A 14744-nucleotide genomic window follows, 5' to 3' on the forward strand; every position below is an offset into this window, starting at 1 on the left:
AAAAAACAATTTGGAATGTTGATTTTCGACATTTGGTTACTCGTTCAATGCAGCAAGGACAGCATTACTAACATTTAATTGATTGACATTAAGAAGCGGTCTCATTCTATTAGCTTCGTCAGTTGATTGCTAAACATTATCATTTAAATTTTCTAGATTAAAATCTATGAATTCATCAACAACAGGCAAATTATAATTAGATAGCGTTTTACCATTTTGATTAATAATCTTTTCAATTTGACGAAGAGTAGCTTGTTCAGCTAATATAAATGGAACTTGATGAATCAAATCTTCCATCATAAAAGCTTTGTATGTATTCCAAAGATGCAAAGGGTCGTCAGGTTCACAAAAGGTTAAAATAACTGAAAACAGCTGTCTACGTTGCTTAGGCATTCGCGTTAAAATTGCCTCAGAAAGCGTATTCTGCCATTTAGTATCATCTTGCAACAAACTTTTTAAAACACATGCTTCACGAAAGGTTTCAAGAACTATTTCATTAACAGTGCGCAAATCCGCCCAAGATGTTGCTCCTTTTGCCTACAAAAGTAACAATCTAAGAAAAAATAATTCTCCTGTTGGACTAACTTTATACATTCTTACTATCACCTTATTTCCACCTCTTTGTCTAACCTTCCATTTACAATGTTTATCATCAAATACAAAGTGATATGGAATGTCTACATATTAACAGCGATGCGCTCCTTCATTTTCAGAATTTATTTTAAACCATGCCGTAAGGTGTGTATCGCGTTGGGCAGCACGATCTAAAGCCACTTGTTCTTCTCCTTCTCTAAAATACACAATCTGATTCTCAGGAAGATGAACCTTGAGACGGATAATAATGTGTGACATATGACTTATAGGGTACTCAAATATTCGCCACAGTGCCTCAGGTGCACTAACATAACGACAATCTAAAAAAGTATTTACTTCATCGTCATTTACCTGTTCATTTATCAAACCATTCGCACAATCATGCCCTTTGTATATGTATTAGTACAAATATTTAACAGCCTTTACAGATATGCAAGCTTCAACATTAATGTGGGCTTGATTTTTCTTAGATAACCAAGCATTGTAAGGTACCACCCAACGGTTATCTACATTGTTGCCTTTAATATTGATAACCAACCCATGATTACGACGTCTATATTGTGGACAACCGTTGTGAACGGCTACTGTGTTGGCATTAAATTCTTTAGGATAATTTTTGCTGCACACCCCATCATTTTATGCCGGGAGAATTAGGATTCAGTATCCCACATGGGCCGTGAATCATGCAAGTTTTAATAATATCATAAAGTTCACGATTAACAACCGGATCTGAAATTTTTGCACATTTTAAATTATTGATATCCTGTGCTGTTTCAAGTTTATCATCATTGGCTAAATGAAGTAAAATGTGGTCATGAGGCAAAGCACGCTTTTGAAACTCAATACCCTGAACATGCGTTACAACTTTGCCTAATACACCATGTTTGAATATATCATTGAGGTTATTTAACTTGAGTTTAAATACTCGAGTGACCAAATCAGGTCTATCATTTGCAGTCTGACCTGGATATAAATTTTCTGTTATTTCACGCCATTTTGGGTTGCAAGTAAAAGTAATAAAAAGATCTGGTTTACCATACTTTTTAATAATTGCCATAGCATCTTCAAAATTTTCTTTTAAAGCTCTAGGACTTCCTACATAAGATGGTGGCAAAATAACTACTCGCCCTGGTCTAACATTACGCTCGTTCGCAATGTTGTTAACATGTTCATGTAAGGCATCATACTGCTCGCTTCTCAGTTTATTTTGATTATTTCTGATAAAAGCAAGACGCTGGCCTTCAATTTTTACAAATGCATCTACAGCATATTGCTGAAATAGTTTCTTGCCATAAAATAATGAACAGAAAAATTGCCGAACAGAAAGTCTATAATTGCAGAACTGAGATAATGTAACATGATTTCTAACCAGTGTGGCACGCTCAGGGTTATGCACTTACTGATTATGCCAACTAGCATCACCTCTTGGGAAAAAGAGAGGATAAATCATAGGATCTAAGTTATCTGACATACTTGATACAATTTTTAAATGATGACCTATTGGGTAAATAACAACTTCCCTGGAAGTTGGGGGAGCACCATCTTCGCCAACAAATACAACTGCAACTTCATCGTGTGAAGGTAGATTATAGCGACGCCTATCACCCTCTTCAAGTAAAGACATTTTTACAACAGAAGCTTGGCGACCTTCTATAGTTGCTTGACGAATTACTTCATCTTCTACTTCAGCCATATTTTTAAATACAAGAGCAAATGGACTTTGTTCAGTAATTATAGCTTGCAATTGAAACATTAAATCACGTAAACAAAGATCATTACGACGTTGTTGCATTCTAAAATTTACTGCTACAAGTGGATCATATATATATATTTGAGAATATATTAGTGGAATATCTTGATATGGCCTAAGATTACCTACACGATGATAAATCTGGCCTTATATTTTAAAACATGGAGGCCCATGATTTATTGGTTGAAATACAGTTGCTTTAAAAGAAGCGGAAGAAAGACAGGCATTATAATTTCGAATATGTTTTAAAAAATTACCATTAGCATTACAATCTACATAATTCCCTGAAAATAAATCCTGTAAAACTTGTGTAAATGGTGAAAGTGGAGGTAAAGCTACCTTACCATTATGCAGACAAATTTGATTCATTTCTCCTAAATAGTTATAATCTGGAATAGCATTACTTCTTGCTCTGGAATACATTCGTCCTTGTCCAAGAGATCTTCTTACATTTTGGCAATGATTAACTTCACCTCGGTTTAGCCTATTTCTTTCATTTTGGCCACGATTAACTTCATTTTGATTAAGCCTATTTCTTTCATTTTGTAAATGATTAATTTCATCTCGCCTAAGTCTATTTCTTTCATTTCGTCTACGATTATTTTCAACACGCCTTATAGCACTTACATCGTCTTGTAAATGCATAACTTCATCTAGCCTATCATCCATTCTAATGTCATCATTATCATTAAACATATTTATCAAAGCAACACTAACTATTTCTTTGTTTTACTACTCTAAAGTTAACAATAAAATAAAAAAACTTAATAAGTAACTAAAAAAATCTTATTCGAAAAGTTATAAAATAAAGAAACCAAATAGATGCAAAATAAAATTAATTTGCCATCATCAAAAGTAATACACCTGTATTACTTTTTCTTAAGTTTATTTAATTAAAGTTAAGAAAAACCTGCAACCATATTAGCAAAGACTTATAAAAAAAAGTTAAAATTTATTTTGTTTCTAATAAAAAAAATTTAAAACAAACAAATATCCTTTTTTATTAGAAACAATAAAGTGTTTCTAATAAAATATATATATATATATATATATATATATATATATATATATATATATATATATATATATATATATATATATATATTTAAATATATATATATATATATATATATATATATATATATATATATATATATATATATATATATATATATATATATATATATATATATATATATATATATATATATATATATATATACATACATACATACATATATATACATACATATATCCTTGGAGTCGCAGACAGCATCATAGTTCATGTGTTGGGAGAAAACATTGAACAAAACGCATAATAAAACTTATAAATGCGTTATGTACAAAGCAGGTTATTAACGCGGGTTTGAAAATCCCTCCCCCCCTCTCCAACACACAAACTATGACAACTACAAGGATATATTATATATATATATATATATATATATATATATATATATATATATATATATATATATATATATATGTACATATATATATACATATATATCTATATATATATATATATATATATATATATATATATATATATATATATATATATATATATATATATATACATATATATAAATATTTATATATATATATATATATATATATACATATATATAAATATTTATATATATATATATATATATATATATATATACATATATATAAATATTTATATATATATATATATATATATATATATATATATATATATATATATATATATATATATATATATATATATATATATATATATATATATATATATATATATTGAACTATTTATTAGTGAAAACATATGAAATCCAAAATTTTCTTTATAACATATATAGTACATTTTATTAATAAATCTCTACAATTTCCTTGGTACAACAACTCGATTATGATTAATAACAACTCTGTAAACATGAATTTTCTAATAATCTAAATCTAAATAAATTATAAACAATTAAACTTAAATAAAAATGTATAAAAATGATTAATGCTATATTAGATATAGAAAAACAAACATATAATAACACAATTATATCCTAAACCACAATTCATTCATGCAAGATAAATTATTATATACTTATTGAAAAGCCAGAAACATTTTTTTCAAAGAGCAAAGATTTTAACAATACTATAGATAAATTTTATATATGACAAAATGTTGTCATGGCTTTTATCCCAATTATTAAAAGCATGAAACTACCCATGAATATCTTTTAACGGTAGACCCCATCTAAGAATTATAGTAACTTATATTTTCAATATTAACATCTATAACACGAAGCATTAAATTTAAAAGTATAGTTTAAAAAAAGATTACAATAAACTAATTACTTAATAAAATTTTAAAAAGATTTCATATTACCTATCATTTCAAGCTACTAAACATTATCTACCTAATGTCAACTTTAATATTTTTAACTCGTAGCATAAAAGGTCATGACTTCTTTAAGAAAACACTTGGTTAAGAAAAGTCTGGAAACTACTTAAAAACAAAGAAACAGTGTATTTTACAAAATACAGAATTGTAACTAGTATCGAACAATAGCTATAACTTTGCGCACTAATAATAATAATAATATTCACTGTGCTATTTCAGATAAAAGTCATTAATTTATGTTTCTGCTTGAAGAAATTATATTAATGTATTTGTATTAAGAAACAAAAGCAGCGAGTTCTAGTAATGAAACTACCTATTAATCATTTTTAACAACAGACACTAACATAAAGATAAGCCAAAGGTAACAACATTACACAAAAAATTATTAAAGATGTTATGTATTTTCAGAATAGTTATATTGAAGGCTAGACTAAACTTAGACCTAAAGCAGTAACACTGCTTGACTGGTAACATTGACCAATCTTGCTCTAGATCTATATCTCAAATATATTGTGTGTTATAGTTATACTAACTATAAAACACAATATTTTTTAAAATTTTATATACCATATAAAAACACCTCATTTAACAATCATGTACACATTAGATAAAATACATTTCATACTATTATAAAAGCAATTATATAAACACATTTATAAAACAACTATATAACATATATCATCACATACACGTATTTATCAAAAACTTTTTAACTTTGAGCATAGTATAAACATATACGCAAACCCTTAACAACTATAAAACAACATTTATTAGCATCAATTATTTTTAATGTAGCAAAGAATGCAGACTACAATTCACAACATTGGAATGAAAAAGATGAAACAATTTAAGAATAAAATCAAAAATTTCTAATTGACAAAAATACAGAAACCTTAAAATGAAGCATAACACAACATTCTTTTGACAAATTTTAGAATAATTTTTTTTAATTTTTTTATTCCTTATAATTTTTCCTAAGAATATAAAATATACATACAGATATAGAGAAATATAAAATAGATTGAAATAAACGCCAACTTATGTATATAAACTTACATGACCACAAACAACAGTCTTATTTTATTTAACTTTTCATATTTAATACATATATAAAATTTTATTCTTATTATTCTTTCTACACAAAATAATCTTAATTCATAAATAATCTAATAATCTTAATCTATAAATAATCTAATAATCTTAATCTATAAATAATCTAATAATCTTAATCTATAAATAATCTAATAATCTTAATCTATAAATAATCTAATAATCTTAATCTATAAATAATCTAATAATCTTAATCTATAAATAATCTAATAATCTTAATCTATAAATAATCTAATAATCTTAATCTATAAATAATCTAATAATCTTAATCTATAAATAATCTAATAATCTTAATCTATAAATAATCTAATAATCTTAATCTATAAATAATCTAATAATCTTAATCTATAAATAATCTAATAATCTTAATCTATAAATAATCTAATAATCTTAATCTATAAATAATCTAATAATCTTAATCTATAAATAATCTAATAATCTTAATCTATAAATAATCTAATAATCTTAATCTATAAATAATCTAATAATCTTAATCTATAAATAATCTAATAATCTTAATCTATAAATAATCTAATAATCTTAATCTATAAATAATCTAATAATCTTAATCTATAAATAATCTAATAATCTTAATCTATAAATAATCTAATAATCTTAATCTATAAATAATCTAATAATCTTAATCTATAAATAATCTAATAATCTTAATCTATAAATAATCTAATAATCTTAATCTATAAATAATCTAATAATCTTAATCTATAAATAATCTAATAATCTTAATCTATAAATAATCTAATAATCTTAATCTATAAATAATCTAATAATCTTAATCTATAAATAATCTAATAATCTTAATCTATAAATAATCTAACTTCTTCTAAAAAATGAAAACAGGCTTTAAAATTTAGAAAAATAAAAACAACCAACAACAAGCAAACGATTATTTAAATTTTTATTTTAAACAATGAACAACATCAATTCTTCTTGAGAATAAAAGTGCATCAGCTCTAATTCGCTTGCTGACCTTACTCGAAAGACCGCATGGAACATATAACCGCGCCTAAAAAAAGTCTACAAACTACTTAAAAAACTAAGAAATAGTGTATTTTACAGAATACAGAACCGTAAGTAGCAATACGAACAATAGGCGTAACTATGCGTAACTATGCGCACTAATAATAATAATATTCATTAGCGTATTAATATTTAGATTATACAAGCATGTTTAATATTTGCTTCTTGTTTAGATCCTAGCACTATCATTATAGATTTCTTCAGATTTCATAAGTATAGTTCCCATAACATTTTTGCATTAACTTAATGTTTCTAAAGTTTTTTTTAAATATAAGATATAAATATTAGTGTCTATACCTTTTTCTTGATGTATACTAATTTATATATGTTTATTGTTTACATGAGTATATACCCATTCTTAATGTTAGCTTCTTGCTTATATACATATAATCTTTATATTTTAATTTTTTGGTTGTTATTTTTTAAACTTACTTTTGACAATTACAAGGTGTTATACTTTATTGTACAATTTTTTCGTTATCTTTAGTTGAATCAACAAGGTCTACCATTGGTAAGTTTGTATATTATAATTTTTGTTATGAATCATAGTAACAAAAGTTTAAACATGTGTATCTAGGTTTAACTCTTTTTTCATCACTTGATATAGTTAGTAATTTTGAAAACCAGTAATTTTTATTCTGTGAATATATTTAATGCTAAACTTATTTTTTTTTTGCGGTTTCCTACTCCTTCTTTAACTTTAGAACCATCTTCATCTGGTACAGTTGGTAAGTTCTAAAAACATGTTATGCATTCCTTATCAAATGCAACACTTATTTTTTATAACAATCTTTTAACCTTAGTTCCAACATTAACTGCAACAAGTGGTAAGTTTAAAAACTATTACTTTTTAATATGTGTAGCATTTCTCAACAATTGCAATATTTATTTTCTATTTAAACTTTTTAACCTCAGGAACATCCTCATCTGCTACAATTGGTATATTTTAAATACTTTACCTTCTAATATGTGTATGCATTTTTCATCAATTGCAATATTTGTTTTTTATTACAACTTTTTTTACCTTTTTATTGTCGTCTGCATCAAGTGGTATGTCTAAATAATATTACTTTTTCATGTGTGCTCCATTTTTCATAATTTGCTATATTAATTTTTTATTACAACTTTTTAATCTTAGGACCATCTTCATCTGGTACGATTGGTAAGTTTTAAAACTTTTACTTTCTATTTGTGTACGCGTTTTTTTATCAATTGCTATATTTTTCTTTTTTAAAACTTTTTTTACTTTAGTTTCATTGTCCTCTGCATCAAGTGGTATGTCTAAAAAATATTACTTGTTAATATGCGTATCCATTATTCATCATTTGCTATATCAATTTTTTATTACAACTTTTTAACCTTAGGACCGTATGCATCTTCTACGATTGGTAAGTTTTAAAAATTTTACCTTCTAATTGTATATGCATTTTTCATCAATTGCAAGTTTTCTTATTACAACTTTTTAACCTTAATTTCGTGTTCATCTGCAACAATTGGTATGTCTAAAAACTATTACTTTTTAATATGTGTGCGAATTGCTCAGCAATTGCAATATCTTTAAATGACAACTTTTTCTACCTTTAGTTCCACCTGCTCAACCTTCTGCTGGTAAATTTATGTATTAAAAATGTATCTGAATGGTTATCAAATTTTTATTATTCCTATTAATATACACTGTTTAATACATTTATATTGTGTTCTCATTTGAATTCTCATAAAAGGAAAATCACTAGCAGTGTTTAAAGTTTTACTCTTATTAAAAATTTGTTTACCTATCAGTGATTTATTAGTCAATAATTTTATATATTTAGATAAACTTCAACAGGTAAAAAATTTGTATTAAGTGTTACATATTGCCATTTGTTACTAATATAATTATTATTTATTTACTTTTAGAGCTTACATACGAAGTATACAAGGTTTACCGGACCCAGCATCCTGGACTCACCAGCAACAGGTTATGTTTGCGTTGGATCCGGTTTGGGGGCAAAGATGATCCTCTTTTTAGACGGCCTTATTATCCCCCAAACAGGAGTGCTGGGGACAGCAGCAGAGGTACTGCAAGTGGTCGTGGAAGAAGAGGTTGACATAGGCGGAATGGTGGCAGCCATTATGTTAACTTCAATATAAATAATTAAAAAGTTAACATGGTGCCACCATTCCTTTATTTTTCTTCAATAATATACAATATTAGTTAATTTGTTTTCCTTATTGTCCCAATTTTTGCATTAAATTATTCTTGGTATTTTTTTTATTTTTACCTAAGTTTTTTGCCAAAATAATTATAAAAAAGAATTTTAATAATTAACAAGTGTTGTGGTTGCAATAAATATTTTGCACGTTTTCAATGTTGTTTGTGATAAAATAAATTTAAAAGTGGTACCCATAGATAATTGCCACTTTCGAATGCAAATAAAGTGTCATAAGAATTTTATAGCCTATATTAAATGCAAGTTTTAATTTATGAGTATCATTTTAAATGTTAAGTGTTATTAAATGTGTAGAGTCTTTTGCGTACTTTTTTAGTTTTCTTATTTTAGTTGATTTAAAATGTTTATTTGACTTTTGTAAAAATTAATTTATCTTAAAATAGTTGGGCTTATATTTACAGTTCCTAAAAAATTGATTTGCATTATTCAGATTTAAATATTAGTTGGACCATAGTTGAGCAAGTACTTGTTTGTATTAGGTATGTATGATATTTTGTAAGTATATTCTTTTAAAAAACTTTATTTTCATGTTGTATTATCAATTGTTAACAATTTATAATATATTAGTGCATTACTTTTCAAGAAATTTAATTAGAATTAAAATATATCAACACTTCAATTATATTCTTTTGAAGGAATTATGGGTCCAAAAAATAGTGGATGTGTGTTTGCGGATACAGTGAAACACTATTTAGCTGGAAACTTCAATTAGTGCAATGAAATATTTACACACTGTAAAAATGGACATGTAATCTTGTCATTTACTAATAACGGTGAGTCAGTTGGTAAAACTCTTAAACAAGTGAATGAGTTATTTAGCTTAAATGTTAGTGAACGTCAACTCTATAATGTTCTTAACGTTGCCAAAAAATTTACTAGCAATTATGCAAGGGATTGTTTAAAGTTTGATGATTTCTGTAATCAAACTATTACATACCATTCACCGAGCGTGCCAATGAACCAGGAAATACATCCTAATCAGAGTACTTCATCGACAACTGTTTCAGGGTCTTCTGTTCTGTCACTTCATGAAGATATTGCAATTTTACCTCTAGTCAACAGTGAGCCCTTCTTGCCTGTAAAATCCTTAGAAAATGAAACAAGAAAGCATACGTTTAGAGAAGAAGTATCCCCTAAGAAAGGAAAACTCCTTAAAAGGTTAACTTATTTATCTTCTCAGTTAGCGAGCTCAACCAAAGAACACAGGAAAAAAAAAAAAAAATTAAATCAAAATATAATAGCATGCCATATAAGTTAAAAGTATTTAGGCAAAGCATCAAAAGAAAAGAAGATATTATTAAAGCTTTGAGGATGGAAGTTAGAGAACTAAAAAACAAAATTAAAACATATCATTACAGTAGGTTAATTCGCAAGCAAAATACATATCATTACAGTAGGTTATTTCTTAAAGCAAAATCAAAGGCATCAAAAGGAAAAGAAAAACAAAACTTAATGCAGTTAAAACTAAAACATAATACTGATAGTAAGGCAAGCAAAAAGTTTATCGCTCAATTAGAAAACGATATGTTCCAAATAAAAGAGGGCCAAATTCAAAATGTTATTATGTCAGAAGACGATAAAAGTTACCCATTACAAATAAGTATGATAACTTATGGCATGTTATTAGCAAATGTTCCAACAGGTAATATTCCATTTCTAATTGCAAAAGTTGGGCAATATATGGGAATTAACTTTATTGATATTCCTCATCGTTCAACTATTGAGCAAATGGCTCGTGAGCTTGGCAGTATAGCAGAACTGCAAGCAACAGAATGGGCTATGAGTAACTCTCATCTTACTCTTGGACTTGATGCAACAACACAAGAGGGCGCTCATATCAACACTGTTTATCTCACATCTGAAAACAACTGTCAGGTCATTGCTCTGGACCAGTTACCCGGTGGAACTGCTGTTGATTATGAAAGCCATATATGTAGAGAAATTGATTGCTTAGCTTTTATTTTTTCAGATTTTCACTCGCTTCCCTTTAATGAATGTCGTAGTTCAATTATATCAAATATTTCCAACACAATGTCTGACAGAGTCTCATTTAACCATCTTACTATGACCAAAATTTGTAATACATAGGGGAAAAATTTAAACGTGCTCAACTGATATTTGCATCCTCTAGACACAATTGCCATTTCATGTCGCGAAGTTTTGAAATCTCTAGAACTTAAACGTTGCAAGTTGTTTGGATATGATTGTATGGCTGTCAAAATTGTGTTAGCAATGAACAAAATGAGGTTTAAGGATGGCAAAGGTGATCCACAAGGTTTTGTAAATTTTTTAGACCATAAAAAACTACCTCGAGGTATTATTCCACGGTATCGTGGAAACCGTTTGCGCATTCTTTTTCATACTTGTTTCATTTTTGTGAAACACTATGCTGATTTTCTACATTATCTGACCACTGGAACAGTAAAATACTTCAGTTTACAACCGATTCTGCGAGAAGCATTTTGTAACACAACTGCTATAAAATAAATGGAAGTGCTTGCGCTGTTTAGTAAACTTCTCAGTGGACCATGGATGACTAAGTTTTATGTATCAGCTGGTAATGCAAGTTTTGATCATGTCACTGGAATCCAGGTGGTAGAAAATGTTTTGAAAGAAAGTACTTGTTGCATATCAAATCCAGGTGCGTTATTTTGTAGAAAGATAGATTTTTTTGGGACAATTGACCCACATGTTTTGAAACCTATTTCAATCTTATTCCCCATTGATGACTAACTTCTTGAAATGACTTCTGCTTGTCTTAATGCAGTGAAGGATGTTTTGACACGTCAATATAAGAGATATTTCTTCCTTACTATTACAGAGGAACTTAAGAAGGAGATAGCTAGTGCAAGGCTTCACTATGTTGATAGTGAAGAGTTAATTGGTATGTTTAGCGATTTCAAAGGACGATGCCCTAATGCAACAATTTGTTTCATATCTACCAAATTAAAATCCAAAAAGAATAGAAATATAGATTATCTTGATAATCTTGAGGAGTTGTCTAGAGAAAAAGTAGTTAAGTGGTCTATTTACATGGCGCGTAAAAATAGAATTAGAACTCGACTATTACACAGTGAAATTCGAGCAAAGATTGCTGATAGAGAAGCATCTAAACAAAAAAAATGGATGAAAAACAAAAAAGAAAGTTCGAGCATGAGCTGCGTGTATTAACTACCAGCGAAATTATAAATTTTTATAAATACTTATCTGCCAAACAACTTGATGATTTAGATGATGTTATGTCTGAAAGAATTGTCGGAAGAAAACTTTGTCATGAATGGTACGTTGCTAACGATTCAAAAACAGTTATTTATGATGGAAGAGTAGAAAAAGTAAACAAGAGACAACAGGATATAGTTTACACTATTTCTTACTGGAAGCAAGATGAAACTGATATTGAAGCTGTTGATTATAAGATGAAAAAAATCCAGCTTGTTGCTGATGTTATAACCGGAGAATTAATATTTTCTTAATTTAAATGAAATTAACTTGTATGCATTACATAAAAATGTACAGCAAGTTTTATGGCTTGCAGATTTTTTTTGATAGACGGCTCTGGCTTACCTTCACGTGGTGTCTATTGTTAAAAATGATTTAATTTTATTCATTAATGGAACTGAAAAATTAAATCATTCACTAAAAGCCAAGAAAAAGCTTAATTACATTTTTAATTTCAAAATACTCATTGTTTTTGTGTGTTTTTTGTTAAGGTTGGAGTGGGTAATCGGTTCCTTTAAAGGACAAAATGGATATTCAAACGCATCTTGTAATGTGGTAAATTAGTTTTTTATTCTAATTTCTTGCTGTTTAAGAAAGCATTTTAACATTTTTTGTGAAATTGTTATTAAATTTTATTTTTTCAGGTTTAGGGCAGCAGGGTGGAGAGGGCGGCATACGCCCCCTCCAAAAAATGCAATTTTATACACCACTAGTTAATATTTTTCAGAGTATTAAAATATTATATTTATTTTTTATAATTTACTCATTTTAGTAAATATTACAATATTTAAAAGAATGAAATTTTGATAGGGTGTGTTAAACCTTACCCACAACCTAACACCCAACTTTAAGATAGACCTGTAATACTCGCTAGTGATGTAAAATAAAATAATACCAACATGTTATTCATAAATATTATCAATTTCATCAAAAAAACACTCTTTTATGGAGAAAAAGTGTTTTTTGTGAGGTGTCGGTGGTGGATTAGCACCCCCTCTGGATCCCTTGATGCACTATTTACCTAGAAAAAAGTATAAAATTAAAGCCCATTTTTAAAACCTATCTTTTGATACCAAGTTATGGGTTTTTGAATAAGAATTGACAAAGTTATAACAATTGTTGTAAAAAAAAAAAAAATTTTTTTCACCTTTGAAATACTGTATTTAAGGGCTTTCTAATGATATATAACATTCTAGTATTTGAATAATTTAAAAAAATCAGTCAAGATAAATCATTTATATAAAGTGAAAATAATAGCGGTCCTAAAATTGAGCCTTGAGGAACTCCGCATGTCTATATATTTTTGGACGTTTTACCTGTTTTATAACTGTATAAACTGTTTTCTGCTTGATAAATATTCTTTAAACCAGAATAAGTTATTGTTCTTTATTCCATAATGTTCGAGTTTTTTTAAGAAGAATGATATGGTTGACGTTGTCAAAGGCTTTAGACAGATCAATAGAAGTCCTAAAGTCAAATAATCATCATTGAAGGCATTTGTTACATGGGTTACTAGCTCGGTCAAAGCGTGATCGGTTGAGTGATTTTTTTAAAAACCAAATTGCTTGTTGAACAACATGTTGTTTACCGTTAAGTAGCTGTTAAGTCTATAATACATTATGCGTTCAAGTAACTTAAAAAAGCATGGCAGAGCCGATATTGGTCTGTAATTTGAAGTATTTGTGTCATCTCCAGATTTGAAGATTGGCGAGACTCGAACAGTTTTTATTTTTTCTGGAACAGTACCTGATTTAATAGAAAGATCAAAAAAGTGATATAGAGAGGATTCTATAATATTAAAAACTGATTTTACAACATGCACGCTAATTTGATCAAAACCTACATAAGTGTTGTTTTTAAGACTATCCAGAGCAGATCGCAACTCATAAATATCTAGTTTAGATTCATCCATTACTTTATCATATGTTTTTAAATATAAATCATATGAACAAGAACTTGACGGAATTTTTTCAGCTAAGTTAGGCCCAAAATAAAAAAGAAACTGTTCAAATTTTCGGCAATTATTTTTTTATCGTATATAAATTTACCATCTACTAAAATTTTTTTTGGCAGATTATTTTTTTCATAAATTTTTTAATTTCCAATAATTTCTTTAATTACCTTCGACGTCTTTATGGTGCTTCCGTTAGTTTTTTCGAACAACTTTGAGTAATAAAGTTTTTTGGAGTTTTTTTTTAGTTTTTTCAAATATATTTTTATAATGTTTATAGTTTGTTTCATTTTTATAAGTTTTATTTTTTAAGAACTTTCATATAACTTTTTTTTCTTTGAGGATTTTAGTAGGCCCTTAGACATCCAAGGACATAGGAGTCACTTCGTGTTTATAACAATATTTTTCTCAGGAAACGCATTTTCATACTGATTACAATAATCTTGAAAAAATTGTTCCTAGGTATTGTTTGCCTCACTTGATTTCAGT

At 27.5% G+C, this 14744-nt stretch overlaps 1 long non-coding RNA gene across 1 annotated transcript in view; it reads left to right on the forward strand.

Moving 5' to 3' along the window:
- Positions 1 to 9724: 9724 nt before the first annotated feature.
- LOC136085113 (uncharacterized) overlaps positions 9725 to 14744 on the forward strand; it is a 32225-nt gene continuing 27205 nt past the window's right edge. Inside the window, exons 1-2 of the long non-coding RNA XR_010641089.1 lie at positions 9725 to 9858; positions 12796 to 12859. This is a non-coding gene — a long non-coding RNA (uncharacterized LOC136085113). The remainder of the gene's footprint in view (positions 9859 to 12795; positions 12860 to 14744) is intronic.

Source organism: Hydra vulgaris, chromosome 09 (assembly GCF_038396675.1).
Source record: "Hydra vulgaris chromosome 09, alternate assembly HydraT2T_AEP".
Taxonomy (NCBI): domain Eukaryota; kingdom Metazoa; phylum Cnidaria; class Hydrozoa; order Anthoathecata; family Hydridae; genus Hydra; species Hydra vulgaris.